The sequence below is a fragment of the Aquarana catesbeiana genome, linkage group LG05, assembly GCF_042186555.1.
Source record: "Aquarana catesbeiana isolate 2022-GZ linkage group LG05, ASM4218655v1, whole genome shotgun sequence".
Taxonomy (NCBI): Eukaryota; Metazoa; Chordata; class Amphibia; order Anura; family Ranidae; genus Aquarana; species Aquarana catesbeiana.
The window spans coordinates 314,857,238-314,866,853 of NC_133328.1; the positions used below are offsets into that span (position 1 = coordinate 314,857,238).

Here is a 9,616-nt window from a genome sequence, read left to right on the forward strand (position 1 = left end):
AAAGATAGAATAAAATATTTACAAAAATGTGAGGGGTGTACTCATATTTGTGAGATACTGAATATATCAATCCAATTGGACACTGGTTTCCAGCATGTCATATTCATGTGGCAAATTAGAGCAATAGCATAGATGCAATCACCATGACACTCGGTTGCTCAGAATGAGCACATGTTTTGGGGCCTGGCAGGACTCCTGTATTCGGGCAACTCACTACTGTCTAATGAAGTCCTGATAGGCTCTGAGAAAATGCCCTACTGCATGTGATTATTAAATGTGCTTACTCAGACAGCGATCAAGTGTGCTGGTGACTACATGTATGCTAATGATTCCCAAGTCAGTGTCATACTCTCACTAAGCACCACTTTGCTATGCCATTAGGTTGCACCTGGATATGCACATTTACTGCACATCAACACACAAATACATTTGTAAATACAAGGGTAGTGTTCAGATGTCGGCTGTATGGAAAGAAGCCACACCTTGGAAGCAAGGCCATTTCTAATAATTTACAGTTATTTGAGTTGTTTGTGCATATTGTGTCTCCTTGTCAGTGTTCATTTTGGCAGCAAATTTTGATTTAGTTTTAGTCTTAGGACTAAAATGGCATTTTAGTCTTCTGCAATAGTTTTGGTGACTAAACTGTCCTACAGTTTAGTTGACTAAAATCTCCAGTACATTTCAGTCGACTAAAACTCATTTTAGTCATCTAAAATCTAATGGGTTAATTAAATTAATGCATTAGTTAACATTTCTCTACAATTTCCAAACTCATTATACACTGCTGGAGGGAAACATCTCATATATTATTTAAAAGGTATTGAGGCATGAACATGCACTACAGACCAGTGTTAATTTTGAAGTCAAATTTCAATTTAGTTTTAGTCTTTTGACTAAAATGCCATTTTAGTTTTAGTCCCATTTTAGTTTTAGTCGTATTTTAGTCGACTAAAATAGTATTCATTTAGGTCGACTAAAAGGTTTTAGTCGACAAAATTAACACTGCTCCTTGTGTTTGAGCACCCTGGGCAGGCGCCCCTGCTACCTTTCCTACACCTATTGTGATTCTCTCGGAAATAATGAAAACATGTGGGTAAAAGTATTATACCAGTGGCTTTGCATGCACATCACAAGGCTAAAAATTGTATACTGAAAGTAAATAGGCATAATGATCACAAGATATTTTGCATACAACCCGCCATGTGTCATGTAATATTTTCATGAATTTTATATTAACGCTATGCGCAACAAGAAATATTATTTAAACACAAAAAGATGCGTTCTGCCTACACATTTTCATATTGGAATTTGATTTGCTAATGAATATACTACCAGGAGGGCATGAATTCCATTAATTAAATGTTAACAGTGCATTTTAGCATTGATATATGCAAGCAATACATGATGATGATTTCTGTTAACAGCTTGTAATATTGCGATTTGTGGTGTTTCATTGATATATATTGTATTCTATTACACTAGAAGCTCAAGTTTCAATATATGAGTGGAGCCAGGACAAAATCACACTCGAGGCCCCCAATACTGCATGCAGAAGAAAAGTATTACATTTTCTAAAAAGAATTAAGAAGCCAAAAATAAGACAAGATTCATACGTGCAAACTGCAGTAAGAGGATTCTTATACTTTAGCAGGGACATTTCAAAGCTGTTGCTGGACCCAGAATTATTAATATAACAGAGAGACAGAGATCCCTACCACTAGCTATAGCAGCTGGTCTTTATTCAGTTCTGTAGCTATTGGCATTGTGGAGAAATGCAACTTCAAAGTTAATTGATTTCTTTCTTTTGCTGCATAATCTTGGCAGCCTGTGAGCTCTCTAATGTAAACACAGTGGAGATTTATATGCCATTACAAAACTGACTGAAACTGAACTTTAATCCTTAGGCCCATTACACACAAGGCAGACTCTGTTGAAGACTGCCTTCTCAGCTCTAACGATGAGAGCAGGCGGATGGCTGGTCCGTATCTGCTTATGCAGAGCAGACATGGACACAGTCTGCTCTCCTCTATGGGTGGTCAGATGTAAACAGACCGCATTTTTTTTTTTTTTTTTATGCCCAGTGTTCATGGACTCTTCAAAATAAAAAGAACACTTACTTTACAGTACATGCAGCTGGGAAAGTCAGGGTACATACAGAACACACCAGACGACTAACTGCTTCCAGTTTGTCCAGAACCATCTGCCCTGGATGCAAATTGTGTCCATGGCTAGTCAGGGGCCCTCATCTAGCCACGCATATTACTACTTACATTTGAACAGTATAGACGCTAGCCATTGATCTGTACAGTGTACAAATCAGGCTGTGGGTTTTCACAAACAATGTTCTGAAGTTTCTCCACCATAGATTCTTCGTGTCGGAGAAGCTAATTGCCCATGTGAATAAACCCTTAGGCAGCTTTTCTTTATACAGTTTTCACACATCCCCACCCACAACCATTTGTAAAAGACAGTAAGCACATAAAATGTTACTTTACACATTGTTGCAGTACTCTATAATAGGTTAGGATCAGTAAAAGAAAAACGTTCTAGATAACCAAGGTGATCCTAGTAGATGGATGCTTCTTTGATAGAGCCAAAGGTATACCTGCAAACTCCAGTGCTAGAAACCTGGTCCTGCCACTGTGCATGCCTACAAACCATTTATTTCCTGAACTACACATATAGTTCAGTACTTTGAAAAAAGCTAGGTAAGCATATAGGTAAAACATGTTTTCATACACCCATTTACAAAATGTTTTGCAGCACACTGCATCATATTTGTTGTCCCCATCTTCATGGATTTTCATATACTTAGAGTAGACCTGAACTCAAATGTGAAGCTCTGCTATGTGCATGTGTATCTACGTATTCCTGTGCCTACAGCCTTATACATGTATGCCGCAGTGTGAGATCCAGGGCACTGCTGACTGATTGGTAGTTTCAGCAGATTTGGTGATGGCCAAAATAGCCACTTCCACTAGGGAGGGGGTTCTGACATAAGGAAACCCTCCTAACTCTTTGGCAAATTACATACACCAATGATTTTGGACATCTATACTTGGATAGGATAAATCCGTTAGCCTATATTGTTTCTAGAGTGTCAAACAAAAATGGCGCTGATGTTTACTTTCAGATGGGCTGCACTATATGCACACTGTATTGTGAATTTGGAATTGTATTCACCATGAGTCTTAATATTTGTTATACAAAACATTCTGCCTTTCATTTTTCATAATATCTTAAGCTATGCAACATGTATAACTTTTTGGTCTTGAATACAGCTATGGTGTTTACAGCTGATTGGAATGCTGGGTAAACTAGGTTGATGAGTGTCCCATTGTGGTTTTTTTGTAAATTTAAAACAAAAACCATTAAACAAAATACTCCATAAAGCATTTAAAGCTGTGCTACAGTAGGTTATTGCAATACGCAATTTACACTTACGGTGCTTTAGTGCCCATCTCTAGGTGTCCTGCAGTAAAAACATGAATGCAGATTGCGGTGCTACAATTAGTGGCATTTCTATATGTTGTTTGAACTCAAATGGTCAACCCCCACAAGTCCATGGGGCTGACTTTTTCAAGCCACACAAAGAAAAGAAGAAGAATATGCAAGCTGATAACTGAATGTGGATAACAATACATGGAGTAGCACTACTGTTGGAAGGCCAAGTTTTTACAGTGGAATATCCAGAGAAGTAAACCATGGAGATGTGTAAATTGCTTACCTACCATAGAAGATTACAGTAACACTTCCTGGAGTTATTCACCATGTACATGCCATTACCTTTATGTTTGTAAACTGCTAGGTGCAGCATCAGCTTCTTCCAAAGCACCCGAGAGCTTGAAAGCCCAAAGATCTCTATTATGCAACTTTCAATCACAGCTGAGAAGCTAAGCTCTGGGCCCACTCCAGAGTTCTCCATCATTGGTCAGGAAGGCCAACTATCACAGTTATGGGAGAATGTGAACACAAAATATGAACGCTAGAAAACTCTTCCAAACACTAGTTGGCATTTCCATACAAAAGCCTCCCAATTGTATTGCACTCCCGATGCTCTCTGGAAGAAGTGTTCACCTAGAGAAAAACATTTTTGAATGTATATGCACTAAAAATGCAATGTATTTTCCCTTTAAATGCTTGTTTAAAACATTAGTTTAGTAATGTATTTCAGATCAGTTTATGGGTACTATATCCATCTTTGAATGTACACACCTTAGAGACCATTCGGCTTCATAGCAAGGACACAAACCATACAGCGCCATTAAGGCCTCTAAAGATCAGCTTAACTTCATGCAGGCATTTATGTGGATAACCTTTGTTTTTCCGCGAAAATTAAAAAAGGTTAAGGATCTCTCCACTCTTCTGGTCGCAAACCAGATTTCTAAGCGATATTGTAGTTAAATAAATGCTCTGCTCTTCTGGTCCCAAGCTCAACTTTTAAAAAACTACCATGGCCCGGAAAGTTTTAAAACGGTGATAGACATTTTAGGGGTGGTGAAAATAATACATGCATTTGGGGTTGAGAAAACAACACACAAGCATCCATAACTCTGTTAGTCACACTAACCCGACATAATGCAGCATGGATGAGCAGAAATGTTTTTCCCTAATAAATACTTTAAGCTAGATTTGCAGAACTGATGGAAATGGAGCCATCTTTAATTCCATATACGTGTAAAGTACAGCAATAAGTGAAAATATTGTCCCGAGCTCCTGTTACAAAAATCAGTGTGTCACAAAAGGGCGATAGTCCTCCACGTTACAGTATATACTACCTAAACAGTATAAATACTGCACTAACATAAAAACATCTTGTTGCCAATGGAAACCTATGTTCATTGCAGATGGTAATCGGAAGCTTACTGGTTGCTATGGGCAACAAGAGATTTGTTTGCAGCACAATTTTCCTACATCAACCCAATTTTTCTACAACCAAGGGCTACTATAGAAAAGAGAGAACCTACCTCAGTTATACAGAACATGGTCAATGTAGTGTATGGATACTGTATCTAACAATTTAGCCATTTTCATTTTCAGTAACGCATATGATCAGTTTGAGAGATGAATAGTTTAACAGATTCCAAACATATTTAGACTATCCTAAGGAAAGATAGAGCTGTTCCATAATGCCCTGTGTGGCCAGCCAAGAAAAGTAGCCATTCTTTCACCATATCAAGTATTCAAAATGTGAGGTTTTGCAAGCAATCCCAATACTGAATGTGTTTGAGGCATATTTAACTGCTTCCCGCTCAGCCCTTGTAAGCACCCTAGGGGCCACGCTGCAACACGATATGTCACCCACAGCAGATAACAGATCATTGTATCAGGCCGATGCCAGTACCATGTTATCACTGTGACCAATCACAGTGATCACCTGACAGTTGTCCTCAATGAATAGCTTTCATTCATAGCCACTGTGTACTATTGTGTTGATATCTGTAATTGCTCACGGTGATCACATGGTACCGACAGGGCCAATCGCAGTGCATCTGTACCATATGATCGCTATGGCCAATCACATCTTCACAACAGTACACGATGAATGAATGGATGCCGTTCATAAAAATTGCTTATAACAAGGAATTAAAAAAAAAAAAAACGATCACTCCCCCAGAGTAGTACATTGTCCCTATTGCAACACTGTACTGTACTGCTCTGGTCACAGTATGTAAAAATTGTATCAACAGTTTAGCAAATTTTACTGACTTGCAGCAACTCATCTAATCAATAGTTTGACAGATTTCAAACATATTTAGACTATGGACACTGTGGGCATTCAAAGAATGCATTCAGATTGGATGGGGTGGAGACTAGGAACAGAAGAGGGGAGATGAGCAACCTAGGGTAACAACCCTGCTCCTTCATAGACATAGTACAATGACGGAGCATTGTCACTCTAGGACAGGAAGTGTGTCAGTGGCAGGATCACCAGGTGAAAAATTAATGCAGGCACCACAGCCAAGCAATATATGACATCCAAACCTTCTTGTATTGAGTGGTATTGTTACTTTACCCCTTTATATAGAAGTGTTGTGCAAACTGCTGGTGAAAGATAAATCCTGTCGTTTTTCCTCTTGGGTTTTAAGACACTTTAAAGCATAGTGAGCATACGTTGTGGCAATATTGTATTTTGGTCTATGAATATTTGCTTGGATAAAGGTTTCACTTCAAGATATACAAAACATGTAGTGATGAAGGCAATATTAATGTGTGTATCCTCATCTATTAAGAGCAATCAGAAGAAGAAAAAAAAAAAAGTTTTATTGCAGATTTTTCTTTCCTTTATTAAATACGCCAAACACCATGCGTAGCATGGTTATTTGCATGTCTGTGTTGTATCAGCATTCAAAATAAGTTTAATTTATTTTTGATAACAATTTGTAACAGAAAATACAGAAACAAGATGCCTAAATGCCACCCAATCATTCCTGGTACTACTACTGTTCGGCCATTCCTCCTCTGTACCACAGTGTAGAAACAAAAAAAAAATAATTAATTAAATAAAGAAATAATGATGGCAGCTGATGAAAGCACATAATGATGCCCACGAATACAAACAATCCCATTTTCCCTATTAACAAATGTGAGAGAAGAGAATCCAAAACCTATTTTAGTTGATTCTGCCAGCAGAGTGCTTTTTGTGCACATTCATCATTTTAAGTAAGCATACAATCTTGACAGCGGATGCCATTTTGAAGCTCACTGAAGCTTAGAACTATAATAAACACAAGACAGCACTAGGAGCAAGCACTGCACCACCACAAGGTACATGTAGCCAGGCATTTACAGTATAAACAGCTTTTGGGGTTTTTTTTTCCCCCTCTCCTGTGGAAATCATGGTCAGATTGGGTGTAAAATGACAAAGAACCCCTCTTTAAATATGCCAGGGCACAAAAAAGACATGCAGCAAATCTACAAGGTGGGAAACAAAGTGCAATAAAAGGATCAAACCTATAAAACAAAAATAGATCTATGCCAAAACCAACTATCAACCAATCCAACAATATATCTCAGACCAATAAACCCTTCTCCTTTCATGGCCTCAGAGGTCTCATTTATCCATTTTTAGCAATAAAGAGCAACTGGTTTTATTAGAGCTGGCTGAAACATCTGATCACCAATGCATATACATGGGATGATTTACAGTTTGCTTTCAGGTGTCAACCAGATCTAGGTTCTCCGAAGCCACTGACAGCCATCTTTGTGAGCATGTGCTAACACTGGGGCACGGTTTTTTTGTTTGTTTTAACTTGTCTTAAAAAAAAAAAAGGGATGAATAGGAAAAGGCAGATTCTTTTGCAATGACAGGAGCACCAATCTTTAACAATCCCATCTTCCTAAGTCTATTTCTTAGGGTGCTTAATAAATTGATGACAAGCCAGTGTGTATTGAGTGATCAGGAGCAGTACAAAGAAGCAGCATTTCATTGCACACTTTTTTTTTTTTTTTTTTTGCATTGAGGATTCTGTTAGGGAGAAAGATGCTGAGGACCAGCAAGAGATTCATGCAGAAGCTAAAGCTCTCCACGCCCCATGCCTCTGCGCATGCGTGAGTCAAAGACAAAGGAATTGGTAATTACTGTAAACTCTCATTCATTTCCACTGCGGTGTTCATCATTTAACAAGATACCAAGACATATGGGTCTCATTAACGATCACCCTACATGTCAGTCTATTATAGCCCTCGCAGATGCCAAACAGATCAATAATCACATCCCCCCCATGTCAGACACAGCAGCTCTGCACAGAGACACGTTTTAATGAAAGGCAGATCGGTGGGTGCTGGATAGAGCAGGAGACAATAGTGCAATGGCTGCAGATCTGCTCTGGACAGATGTCACCCAGCTGTTGCATAGGCATAGCCACCGCATCGAGCCAATGCATTCCAACTAGTCTACATAGCATGGGGAGAGCAGGCTATTGTACAATCACAGATCATCATTTATCAAGAAAAAAAAAAAAAAAAAAAAAAAAAAGGGAAAGAAAAATGAGGATTACTGGTGAGAGAACTGATCAGGGGCTGCAATTAACCCCTTCCTGTCCTGCCAACAGCAAGAAACGCCCCAGTGTGCCTAGAAGCACCATCCACATCATCTAAAGTGGGCAAGAATCGCAGCCCTGGACAAAGACCACATAGAAAGAACAGTATTTAGGTCAATCATCCCTCCAATGAAGGCATTCCAGATTAATATGTGCAGATCCTTTAACGAGTGTGCCCAGCTTATTCTACTGAGATCTGGTTAGTGCCCATTACTTTCGCCCAAACCTCCCTTTTTCCTCCTATAGTCTTCTCTTCCACCAATTCTGATCGGAAACTCCTAGAAAGTGCCCCTAGCTCCACTCTCAACACGTGCTGGAGGTGTTCTCCAGCCAGCAGATGAATGACAGGCTAGGAGGGGAAGCTGGGCTCAAGAGCTGACAGTTCCTAGGTAGGGAATCGCAGCTTAGATCTGCAAGGAATATCAGTGATCGGATGTTCTTCTTTTTTTTGTGACACTCCTATTGCCCCTGCTGCAGTGTGTATAGAAATGAATGGCTTGTCATGTGTGAGATCTGCTGCGATCTTACCTTGTAGGATCTCCTGTGTCTGTCCTTGTGTGTGTTGTGTACCCCGGTGTCACAAAGACTGGTGCTCGGCTAGTGCCTGCCCTGGCTAGCCTGGCTTGCCTGTGTCTCCCTCGCTCGGTGGCTGGGACTGTAGTGATTAGAAGCCGTTGTAGCAATGTCTGTGCTGCCTCTGCATTTCTCCCTCTCCCTCCTCCCCTTCTGCTTCTTTTTTTTTTTCCTCTCTCCACCCCCTGGTCCCCCCTTTCCCACTTCTCTCCCACTCCCTCCCTCTCCTCTGTCCATAAGCCACTCTGGGGCTTTTCTTCTTTTTTTTTTTTTTTTTTAATAAACATTAAAGTGTGTGTGCTGCTCATACTTACCCTCAAATTTAGGAGATCGCACTTGTGAACACTGGGGATGGGAAGATGTGTGTCTGTCAGTCATTAACCTGCTAATGAATTGCAAGCTCCTCTACAAGACGTTTTGCTACTGGATTTGCATGGGTATTCCTGCTTTCAACCTTTTGGACAACATTTGCTACTATTTCAGATTAGTTTTTCTGGAAGTATTACAAGCAAGTGTTCTTAGAAGATATCACCATGTTGGTTATTAGGCATGCTTATGGCTTCTTTCTATAGCCAAAGATTGTTAACTGGTGGCTGAAGACATCCCAACTACTGATCATGGGTGTCAGGTGTGCACAAAAGTCAGTTACTGGTAATGAAAGATCAGGTGGGACTGACCCATGGAATAGTAATGTCTGGTATGGACCAGAAAATACTTATGGCTTTCGTCCATAGCTAAAAGACTGTAATGCAAGCAAGTGTCCTTGGAGGATATCACAATGTGGGATATTAACAGGTGGCTGAAGACAACCCAACTACTGATTATGGGTGTCAGGTGTGCACAGAAGTCAGTTACTGGTAATGAAAGATCAGGTGGGATTGACCCATGGAATTAATAATGGTATGGATCATGAAAAAATACTTATGTCTTTCTTCCATAGCTAAAAGACTGTATTGCAAGCAAGTGTTCTTAGAAGATATCACCATGTGGGTTATTAGCTG

The 9,616-nt window shown here is 39.7% G+C and overlaps 1 protein-coding gene across 3 annotated transcripts in view; it reads right to left on the reverse strand.

The window, feature by feature from the left end:
- BASP1 (brain abundant membrane attached signal protein 1) overlaps nt 1-8,954 on the reverse strand; it is a 115,867-nt gene extending 106,913 nt beyond the window's left edge. The window contains exon 1 of one of the 3 annotated variants that reach the window (XM_073630849.1): nt 8,930-8,954. The gene's annotated coding sequence lies outside the window, so the exon portion shown is untranslated. Of the gene's footprint in view, nt 1-8,570; nt 8,780-8,929 lie in introns of those variants that run through there. The other 2 variants (XM_073630848.1, XM_073630847.1) reach the window with 2 other exon arrangements.
- Nucleotides 8,955-9,616: the final 662 nt, after the last annotated feature.